Here is an 11,738-nt window from a genome sequence, read left to right as displayed (position 1 = left end):
GGGAGTTGTAGTCCACGGACTCCCTGCGCATGCTGAGAGGCAGCTGTACCTTCGGAGGGCTGTGATGGAGTAAGTGGTTTTTCTCTTATACTCTCGTTTGCTTCGTAGAGTATGTCAGTGCGGTGCCGCAGGTGTCATTTAGAATGGCAAGAACTAAGCTGTTGTACCCAAACACCAAATCTGTGTGTATTTTCGGCGGGAAATCTCTTCACATTGCACTTGCTCACAGCCCTTGGCAGAACTAAGATCCAGCATCCAAGAATAGAAAACTAAAAATTCTGATTTTTGAAGAACCGTGACTTCATTGAGTTTTTTGTGCTCTTGGATTTACGGTTTTAGAATTAAAATGCTCCTGAACCTACTCACCTGTTCCCTGTTGTATGGTTCGCCAGTGCCTCACACACTGATTATTTGGAAATGAATAAATGGATTCAGAGTCTTCCAATCCCCGAAAGAAACTTCTAGGCCTGGCCAGTATGAAATCACGTGGGCTCTTTGACACCCCGCAGGCACTCTCCGCCCAGTCCCCTCCCAACCCTTACAAGTCATTAAGTGTAATTCTGAATAATTCCAAGATTTTAAATTCTGACTCTTCTGTGGATTGCATCCCTTTGGAACATTCTGCTTATGTATCAAACAGCATTATTATAATTGATAAGATGAAACTTGACTTTCCCTCTGAGGCCTCTCTGGGAGATCAGCGCTCCCCAACACAACTCAGGGACATGGTTCAGGTCTGGCCCAAGGCAGAGCGAAGAGCAAGTCTTCGTTTTACTTCTGCTCCAGATGCATAACATCAGATTATGAGTGTTGTCAGGCAGATAAGGTTTTCCTTCCTTGTTTCTCCAAGTCTTACAGCTGCCCTTCCTCCTCCTCCTCCTCCTCCTCCTCCTCCTCCTCCTCCTCCTCCTCTTGCACATTAGTAATATATAGCATCCTAATGGTGCCTCTTAGCTTCTCAGACTCACCTCTCAGGGGACTCCATTTGAAGTGCCACAAATACATGAAAGAATAATATTTTCAAAACTGTTGTGCTTCCTCTGTTTTCACCATCCCCCATTTCAACCAGATCTCCCATGAAACCTTTGGGGTGTACAACCATGCAAAGTTACTTAAAGCCACAAAACTGTACACTAACATGGGACAATTTTATGTGATGCATCTCAGACCACAAAACAAAGAAAGGCCGGAAAAAATATTTGGGGAGTTTTTGCTGGGTGCAGAGAAGCTGAGATTCCTAAAAGGGAGTCACTTAGTCTTGTGGGCTATTATAAAAGCCCAAGCTAAGTGAAAACATTACACCTGGGCCAAGGGGAGTGGGGTAGAGGCCAGAAGAGAAGAGAATTCTTTCAAGAATAAGGGCAGAGAAAGGGAAAGATGGTCAGGACCCAGGATCAGTGGATACCTGAGCCAGCTTCTGGAGTTTCCTGGAAGGTGGTGTAACTTCAGATGGACGGCTGCACCCTGGGGAGCAAAGCACCCTCTAGCTTCAGCAAAGATCGCTGTGCTCTCTCTCGCCTGGGCTTAGAAGCAGAGAGAGAGTTTAAAGCAGACTTGAGCAATGATGACTGGGAGATTACAGAGCCTTTACCCATGTCTAGACATCAGTAAGCTTCCCTAATGCAGTCGTGACCTTGGGGTGTGGGGAGTGAAGGGAGGGCAGAAGTAGGGGTGAAGAAATAATACTTCCATTCGAGTGTTCCACGAGTGCAATGCAGAACCAAAGTTAATTCGATTAAAAGGGAAAAAAAAGAAATGGATTTTTCTTGCACATTTTATTTCTGGGCTGCGAGAACAGCAAAATTTATTTCTGAACAGCAAAATTAATTCTACTCTCTGCTGTCAGGTCTGTATTCTTGGCATCAGAAGCACCGGGTTCTAATTTTCTGAAGTAACCAACATCTACATTGGGCAAGCCTTGAATTTATAGGTTATCTTACTTAATATATGTAGGAGTTGAAATTCTTTGTTTGGGAGTAACAGGAATTGATTCATACCAGCCTAGGGTTTTATCAGAAGGATATGTTTAAAAGGATTTATCAGAAGTATATTGGAATATTATGCAGGCTCTGGGAAGTTCTCCCTCCCTCCGCATCCTCCTTTTGTGCTACCCTCTTATGTCTTCTTTATTCTTCTCTTTTGATTCTAACAGGCTCTCCCCTCCCCACTCCTCATTCCAGATTCTTGGTTTAAACCATCCTGTTTGATTTATATATATATATATATATATATATATATATATATATATATATATGTATATGTATATATATATATGTGTGTGTGTATATATATATATATTTAATTTCAGAGAGGAAGAGAGAGGGAGAGATAGAAACGTCATTGATGAGAGAGAATCATTGATTGGCTGCCTCCTGCATGCCTCCTATTGGGGATCGAGCCTGCAACCAAGGTATGTGCCCTTGACTGGAATAGAACCTGGGACTCTCTGGTCCGCAGGCTGTTGCTCTATCCACTGAGCAAAACTAGCTAGGGCTAACCCATCCTCTTTTGATCCAGTTCCAAAAATATTCAAGATGAAGACACTCCTGGCCACCTACAAAACATTGTGCTTCATTCATTTTGTCCCTCAACTTTCCTCATTCCCTTTCCTGCTTTTTTTTTTTTTTTCCTGTAGCACATGTCATCTGACAGACCAAATATTTACTTATCTTGTCTAATGTAATATTTCCTCCATCAGATTGGAAGCTCCATGAGGAATTTGCGTATTTTTTTTTTTTTCCATTGCTATAGCTCAAGGGCCTGGAATAGGGTCAGCTATAGCACTCAATAAATAGCTGTTGTGTAAATGAGTGAATAAACATAGCAGCTCCAGCAGAAGCCATGTGGATAGAAAAGCAGAGTGCTGAATACGTAAAATAGTAGATGCATATTCCAAGTGTCACTTCCCTTGTGTGGCTTCCAATGCTTATATCTCCTTTTATCTGTTTGCAACTTGAGGTCAAGAGAGAAGATTACCAAATAAGACCCAGACTTTCTAGACCAACTTTCATGCTGCCCTCAATTACCCATGTATGTGCCTCCAAGGGTTGTTAACTAACAAGACTCAACAATGATGAGAATTCCGGTTTTATTAAAAATTTGCCTCTGGCTCCTCCACAGTTGCATTCCTGGGGCACTTACCTGATCCTTGCCATGGGTGTGTATGCTTGGGAAAGCGATGCTTCGCAAATTCTCCAATTGTTGCTTATCTGTGAGATTTCCTATAGAGAGTAGAGTCATAGAAAACAGTGCTTTATGAGAACTTGTGGGTCGTGTAGTCTTAAGTCCTTCATTTTAAAACTGAAGCAGAGAAATAAAGGTGTTTCTTATAAGCAAGCAGAGACTGTTGGGGATGCTCAGATCTATACCATGGACTTGTCAATATATATATATATAATTTTTTTCAAAGGCAAGTCATAGAAAAGATGGTTCAGAATTAACCTACGTGAAAAGGTTGCGGGGGGGGGGGGGGGGGGGCGGGATGTCTGCATTGAGCCTTACATGAGTGCAATATAAAATGGCCACCAGAACAGTAGAATGTAATCTTGGGAGCAATAACAGAATTACTGTGTCTAAAGCAGTGATTTTCAACCATTTTCATCTCATGGCACACGTAAATTAATCACTAATTTGTTGCCGATCTGACAACAAATATATATTATTGATTCATTCACTCCAGACAGCTATTGTTGGGTTGCCTGTTGTCATTTATTTTTATTTTTATTGGACAATCTAAGGGGGAAAAGGTCAGTGCCCCTGACTAAATGGTCTGGCATGGCATGTTTTAAAAATTCGTGCAGCACACTGGTTGAAAATCCCTGGCCCAGAGTGAGGGAGGTGTTACCAGGCCTGATAACATGGCTGACTCGAGGCAATACTTCATACTCCCGGTCTTCTGCTGTCTCACCGATTTCTTGTCCCCTCTCTTCTCGGTTCCATAACAAGTTATCTGATGAGCTACCCCTAATAAGATACGGTGTTAAATCAAAGAAAACGTCCACTTCTGTAGCTCAGAAGGTTTGAATACCAGCAATTTCAATCTAATACTCACACCCCATCATAGTTGAAGGCACCGCTTCACTGAGAGTATTTGCGTTTTAGCAGAGGAATCCAGGAGAGAGGGTCTCCATTAGGAAGCGGAGATCTTGTGAACAAGAAAACATTGTGATGCTTGCCAGATCACACCAGGCCCAACCTCTGTTTTCTTGGCAGCTGTTCCATTAAGCTATACCCATACCTCTTTACGGTATTGTCAACTCCTATCCATTCAAATAAATTAATGTTCCCATCTGAGCTGACTCATTTGGCAGGGAAAGCTAGTTCACCTGCTAATGCATTAGCTGGCTCACATGACCACTTTCTCTCTATAAAAAAAATAAAAAAATTAAAAAAAGCACAGTTTCCTATTTATAAGCCAAAAAGAAGTAGTATGCCCTCCTTCCCCAAAAATAGGAGTTCGGGTTAAATAAATGTGGAAACTTTACAGGGCAAAGAAGTAGGAAAGAGGGGACATGATGCAGAAAGACCTGAGATGATAGATTTATTTTACAATGTACAAAATAAGAGTAGTTGATTTTTTTTTTCTTTTGGACCCAAAGAGACCCCTGTAATTACTCCTGAGTTCTCATAACATTTATTCAAAGGGCATGCTGATTCCCTACAATGTCCACAATGTTATCCAAGTATATTAGGTTTACTTTGAAATTTAATAAAATTTCAAAGTAAACCAGCATTATAAGTATTGAATTTTTATTAAATGGCATTAATAATATAAATATAAATATTTATAGTTTAATATAAACTAAATATATGTGATCTTCCATATGAGATAAATTGCAAATACAATGAAACAAGCTACTCTGGGATTAGTCAAATGTTGTCCAAAGTAACACAGTATGTCTGACTCTCTTTATGTTATTTGTTGTTTTTATGTTATTTTATGTACCAGCATTCATTGGTACCACATGTTTAAGATGCACTTGTTCTGGGATAGGCGCGTGAACTAACTTTTATGTTGAACAGTGCTGCGGAATAAAGCAACTCGTCAATATCAGTTTTTAAGTAGACGCTGAGGGTTTGAAATATTTAAAATATTCCCCTGCCTGTACACATTGTCTGCATTGATTAATCCGTGCTGTCCCAAGCTGGGGAAATGTCATTCTGTGGCTTCAGTTTTCTTTAAACATTTAATAATGTTCTCCACCTGCGGAAGGGTTGAAGGCTGGACGGAGAGGCAGGGGTGATGGATGGTCCCTATTACCAGGTTGAATGAGAAGCTCTTTTTTAAGCACAGGCTATGCCTGGAGGCCAGCAGAGGAGGGCGGCTTTACCCGCTGTCATTTGATATCTCAAAAGTCCTGAGGGCCTCCATCTTTCCTATTACTGCTTAATTGAATTTGGCAAATCATAATCTTTTAAATATTTTACAGGTTTTTAAATGTAAGATTGATTTTTTTTTTCCTGGAGAAGGTTTGAATACATTCCTCCCAATCTGTGATTTAGTATCTATTTCATAATCTAAAAGAGACAACACAAACATTTGAATGTTTTGGCCAAAGTAGAGATTGAAAAATATGTTCTTATTTTTGGAGCCAAAGCATACCTGCCTAAGCTTCTTGATTATGCTGTTATGCTTGCCTCCAAATTTTCTTGACTCATGTGGTTAGCCTTAAGTTGGAAAAACAGTGCAGAAAAAGCAAAGCTTGAGGATGAAATACTAACATTACTTTTTACTATTTAACACTGGATAGCATATATTATACTTTTATTACTCGATTGACTTAATAATAATAGGAATCTCAACAGTTTTGGCCTGCACCGACAATAGTCTTTGTTTCTTTGTTGTTTTCCCCCTATTTTACTCTCCTACTTTGAACAAGTACTAATTAACCACAAATGCCCTAGTCATTCTCCCCCCAAATAAAAATTACTTCTGCTTCAGAGAGTTTCTGAAAGGAAAGAAAATAATTCACTCTTAGTTCAGTTAAGATCATACTCAAACTCAGTGTTCCTGGGCCTCGATCTGTGTCTTAAACTGAACAAAGGACTCCAAGTTCACATCTGGTTTGTGAATTGACTGGGTGCCTCAGATGATGGCTGAACTGACTTAGTTTAGTTTACCCTGCTAACGGTTATATCCTGCCTGTAGGAGAGGAAGGTGTTTTTCTTAACCCTCTTACAGCCCCTGGCTACGTCTGAAAATTAAACTGGCAAAGACAAATTAACAGGAGAAAAGCTTACAGATTTTATGAATTTATTTACATGTACATGGGAGCCTTCACAAGAGGATGAAGACCCAAAGACTAGGAAGGCTTTTTATCTTTTAGACAAAAAACAAACAATACATGTGTGAAGAGTTGACAAGACAAAGAGATTTGGGTTGGGATAGTGAATGGTGAGAGAGTAACTGGGGTTAGTAGTTGAGCATCGACCTGTGAACCACGAGGTCACTGTTCGGTTCCTGGATGCGCAATCTCCGGTGTGGGGCGTGCAGAGGCAGCTAATCAATGATTCTCTTTCATCATTGATGTTTCTATCTCTCTCTTTCTCTCTGAACTTAATTAAAAATATACATATATTTTTTTTAAGAGATAGTTGGGAAGATAAAGGTTCATTTAGTAAGGGTGGTCTGTGTAGATTTCTCAGTCCCAGATTTCCCTGTCTGGTGATAAGAAGCCTTTTTCCTCCCTGAGGCAGGGACACTACCTTTCACCCGGGAGATGTACCTCTTGCTTTCCGGGAGAAGGGGGCGGGGTCTGAGTGACCTTCCTTCTGCCATTCTCATAAGTCAAGGTGCCATATTTGGGTATAGCATGTCCTGAACCCCATCACACCAACAACTTTATCTTTGATGGTAACTATTCCAGGGGGAAGATCTCCCTGTCTGTCTCTTTTTAATATATATATATGTGTGTGTATATATATATATACATATATATATATACACACATATATATATATACACACACATATATATATATTTAGAATAATATTGAGATCCTGCTATCTATATTACAAAATAAATATTCCATTTTTATTTATCAGAAAGCCAGGGTACATATATACTATTAATAAAATTGTCAGTCTGTGTAATTCATCAAATAGACAAGCAATCGCATACATGTGAAATTTTAGCCTTGGTTTTAGTCCAGTGTTTAAAACAAGCCAGCTTGTTTTATTCAATATACATATCTAGTATTTACTAGTACGCATTTCTTGCACGTAACTCCATTTTCTGATGACCGTGAAGGCACATTTATCTCACCCCCCAGCATGTAACAGATAGGGATGCCAGGCAAGGCTTGTTAGATACGGTGTCCTTTTACTGAGAGCTGTTTTCTTGTCTGATAAATGGCTTTGAAAGCAGGGATATAGCCTTCCCCTCTGTTCATCTCCCACACCTCGCAGAATTGGTCCGTGCACCTTTGTGGCCTACCTGAAGGGAATGATAATCTGCCGGTGACTTTGCCAACCAGCCATTCATCTTCCTCCCATCGATGGGGCTGAAGGAAGAAATCCTTAGAGCATGTTTTCCCCCAGCCTCTGAGCCATCCTGTTGGCTTCTGTAGTCACAGATGCAAGAGCAGTCCTGTGCCCTCTCCGCTGGTCTCGGGGAGCAGGGCCAGCCACGCAGCACAATGCCTCGATTCCTCCGGGAGGGATTCACGCATGTCACCACCCAGCAGAAAATCAACCCCAGCCACTTCAGGTAGGGTGTCCCTATAGGCAGAAGATATGTCCCTATAAGCCAGGACGCAGCTCTGAAAATAAGAAAAGGACACGTGCGATTGGAACCTTAAATGCATTTTCATCCACAGTGAGGGGAACGAGTTCTCCTGAAAGCCTTCATAAAACAGCATTTTCTGCCAGCAGCAGCGTTTTAGCACCAGTGGTAATAGCCAAGCCCTTAAATGCATGGCTTCCCTTAGAAGTCATGCATGAGCCACTTCTGATTCCCGAGTCCATAAATTGCCCGGGCTATCTTCCCCTGGTGCCCCATAAAGAGCCCTGAGAGCCTCGTACGGCCTTGTGTTATTTCCTGCATGCTCACCGAGGTGGGGGAAGGAGCACGCCTCCCACTCGGCCCAGTGTGTGAATGGCACCACCGGAACGTGTCCTCCAGGTTTGTCCCACGGTCAGAGTTACTGGGCGGTTTACCGATATGTCCACACCTAATTCTTTTTTATCACCAAGAAACGATAGATGAGAACTCATCAGAGACGTTTGTCTCCTGGGCCACTGGTCACTAATGGTGTCGTTCAGTGCCCACCAAGCACCTCCTGAAAACGCCCCCTGTCCCGGGCAGGTGCTGAGGCGCTCTGGGGTGCATGCTCCCATGAGTGGCCCGTGCTCCCAGACCCCACAGTGACAGGCCCAGGAGTCAGTGAGCACGTTAATCAGAGCAGGAAAGAGAAAAGATCTAGTCTGGGTATCCTGGTAGTATTCCTGGAAAGTCATATTGATATCTTGCTAACATGATTTAAGTTTTACATATTTATATTCAATATGACCAAAACCAATGCTTCTAAAACTATGTAAAGGGCCAGTTTTTAAAAATACCCAGTCTTTGTGGACCGATAGTTCTGTAGAATATAATAAGGAATTACTAGAAAAATTTAAAAGTTATTATAACAATATGTTATCACAGTGGTTGGCATACTAATTAGTCAACAGAGCCAAATATCAACAGTATGATTGAAATTTCTTTTGAGAGCCAAATTTTTTAAACTTAAACTTCTTTTAACGTCACTTCTTCAAAATAGACTCTCTCAGACCGTGGTATTTTGTGGAAGGGCCACACTCAAGGGGCCAAAGAGATGCATGTGGCTTGTGAGCTGCGGTTTGCCGACCACTGTGTTATCATATGTTATTCATGAAAGAATGGGCCTTCCTTCCCCTGGCTGCTGGCCCAGCCTTTGCTCTGGCCAGAGCCACCTTTCTGCCTTCGCTCCAGCCTGGAGCCACCTTTCTGCCTTCCCACACTGCCCAGAGGGCTGGGGCAGTGCGAAATGCCTGTGCCAGTGCCATGGCAAACATTCAAGCATCCTGCCCCCCAGCATCACTGCACCTGTGTATGCAAATTAACCTGCTATCTTTGTTGGGTTAATTTGCATACTCACACCTGATTGGCTGGTGGGCATTGCGAAGGTATGGTTAACTTGAATCTTTCTCTTTCATTAGTATAAATTACTCTGTCAAATGGCTATTAAAGTGTCTGAGTGCTTACTCTCGATTTCTTTATCTCAGATTTATAATACACTAGCGGCATGATGCATGAAATTCATGCATGAGTAGGGTCCCTTCCCCAGCTGCCAGCTGCTGGCCAGGGCCTTGCTTCTTTCTGAGATCCCCTCTGGTGGTCAGCACACATCATAGTGAACAATAGAACTCCTGGTCTTGAGGTTGAACTCCTGAGGGGACACTTTGTATATTAAGCTTTTATATATATATAAAAGATAGTTATATATATATATAGTTTACCTGCTGGCACTAGTCTATAGATCAGGCTTTAAGAAACACTGGTCTAACCCTAGCCTTTTGGGCTTGGTATATGCCCTGTGTGCTTTGTGTTGCCTGAATTACAATAAAAGCAAGGCGCACACTTTCAGAAGAGTAAAGATCCCTTGTTATTGCACTAGTAAATATTTCACAACCCCGAGCTCATCTTTCCTTTCTTGGAACAGAATATTATTATGGAATAAGCGTTGGCTTTGGATCCAAACAATCCAGCTTTGAATCCCAGATCTGACTTACTAGCTAGCTGTGTGACCTTTCGCAAATTAACCACTCTGAGCGCGCACTCTCTCTCTCTCTCTCCCTTTCTCTTTCTCTCTCTCTCTCTGTAAAAATGGGATGATCAACTGACTTCCTCTTAAGATTGCTATGAATATTAAATACAATGTATAAAATGGATCTGATTGAATTAATTGTGCAATACACAGAGCTCTCACTATTATAGCAGGTGGCTCACTAAAGTGGGAGCTCCTTGAGGAAGGGGGAAAACCAGCTCCTAACTCAGTACCCCCAATAAATGCTTACTGTGTAAAATAGAAAGGGAAGGGGAAGGGAGGCGAGGACACAAGAAGAAAGAAGAAGAAAGAAAGCAAAGGCGGAAGGCAGTGCCAGCAGCGTTAAATCAAGGTTACTCTCTCTTTAATGAGTTTCAGAAAGTGTTTCATTATAACTTGCAGAAATTGGAATGGACGCAACCTAAATTCCTTGGTTAGCTGCCAGGGAGGGTTCGAAGTAGGGTCACTATCTTCCACTTGGCATCGGACGCCTCCTCTGACTAATCCGCACTGCAGCGGTTGGACAGTCCATCCCTCCGTGGTCCTTATTGAGCAACAGAGCCGGCATTACACTCAGCATGCAGGGCAGGAGGCAGGAGTAGCAAGACTTTGGGAAGCACCTATTTAATGGGGGGGGGGGGGGGGGATGGAGTGGGGAGGAAAGCAGGAGGTAAAAGGATGACATAACATGATGGCATCATGAAAACTAGAACTTATCCATAGCTTTGAAAAGAATCATACTTAGCAGTTGTTTTTTTATGAAAAATTTTTTTTTAAAAGTTTGTTGGTGCTTTCTAATGTGTAACCAAAGTTGGGTATCATTCATCAGAAGGCCGATGGAGTGGAGCAGGGCTTGCTTTGCAGACAGAAGTGGCCGTGAGGGCTGAGGGGGGTTATTTATAACCGGCCACCGCTCAGGATTGCTGACTGGGGCTGCAGAGCGCGCCCTGGCTCTGCAGGTGACGTCCTTTATTTTGGTGTGCGCTCTTGGAAGGTGGTCTCTTCTGAAAGGATGTTCACCGGCCGCAGCTCTGACAGGACCCGGTACCGGTCTTTGGCCTTTTGCGATGGCAGTACTGAAGCCTGTAAGTGGATATTAGTGCTCAGTGACTCATTTTAAAACAGCAACATTTCCTTCGCTCTTCGCTGGTAGGGAAGGGTTGCCATTGAAAGAACCACATGTTGTTCTTCCCAAAGAGTCCTCATTTTGAGTATTTCCTAGAAGTAGATAACACAAAGTTCTTTTTCTTGCACTTACCAAAAAAAAAAAAAAAAAAGCTCTTCTGTGATTCTATAAAGTACTTGGCACTTCAGTACGAGAAAAGATAGTTTTTACTGAAGCTAATATAAATATTCACCTATCAGCAATACCACAGCACTCTATGCCTTGAGAATACTTAAAATGGTAATGACTTCCCTGGTTAGAATTGATAATGGCCGCTTTTTTCTTAATTAATTCTCTTTTATTTCTAGGCACGAGAAAAAGAAAATATGTAGGCTTACCAGGGCACTAAGGAATCGATCTCCATTCCTACTAGGAATTCTAATTTTCTTCATGTTGAATTTAGGAAGTTCTTTCGTTTCCTTTAACTTTGATACTTTAAAAATTAATTTTTCAATTGGATAAATCTTTCCAAATTAAATTCAAGAGGAGAAGTCCCAGAAGCTGATAAATGTAAAGCTATTTAATAAAGGCCTTTCCCCCCTCTGATGCATTAAACATTTGTAAGCATCAGAATTCTGTGTGTATAATTACTAATTTACAAGGTAATGCCTCATCTTGAATATCCGCATAGTTCAGCCCGTTATGACAAGGTAACAGACAGAGCCTGACATGAGAAGAATCACACAATCCAGGCGAAAGTGAATGGAATATATTTTACAGCCCTTGGATTTCCTCCTAACTCAGCGGGGCTTTGATTCCTGGTTTAAATTTATAAGATGAATTAT

Source organism: Pipistrellus hanaki (genome assembly GCF_964339955.1).
Source record: "Pipistrellus hanaki genome assembly, chromosome: 14".
In the NCBI taxonomy this organism is placed as follows: Eukaryota; Metazoa; Chordata; class Mammalia; order Chiroptera; family Vespertilionidae; genus Pipistrellus; species Pipistrellus hanaki.
This window is presented reverse-complemented; position numbering follows the sequence as displayed.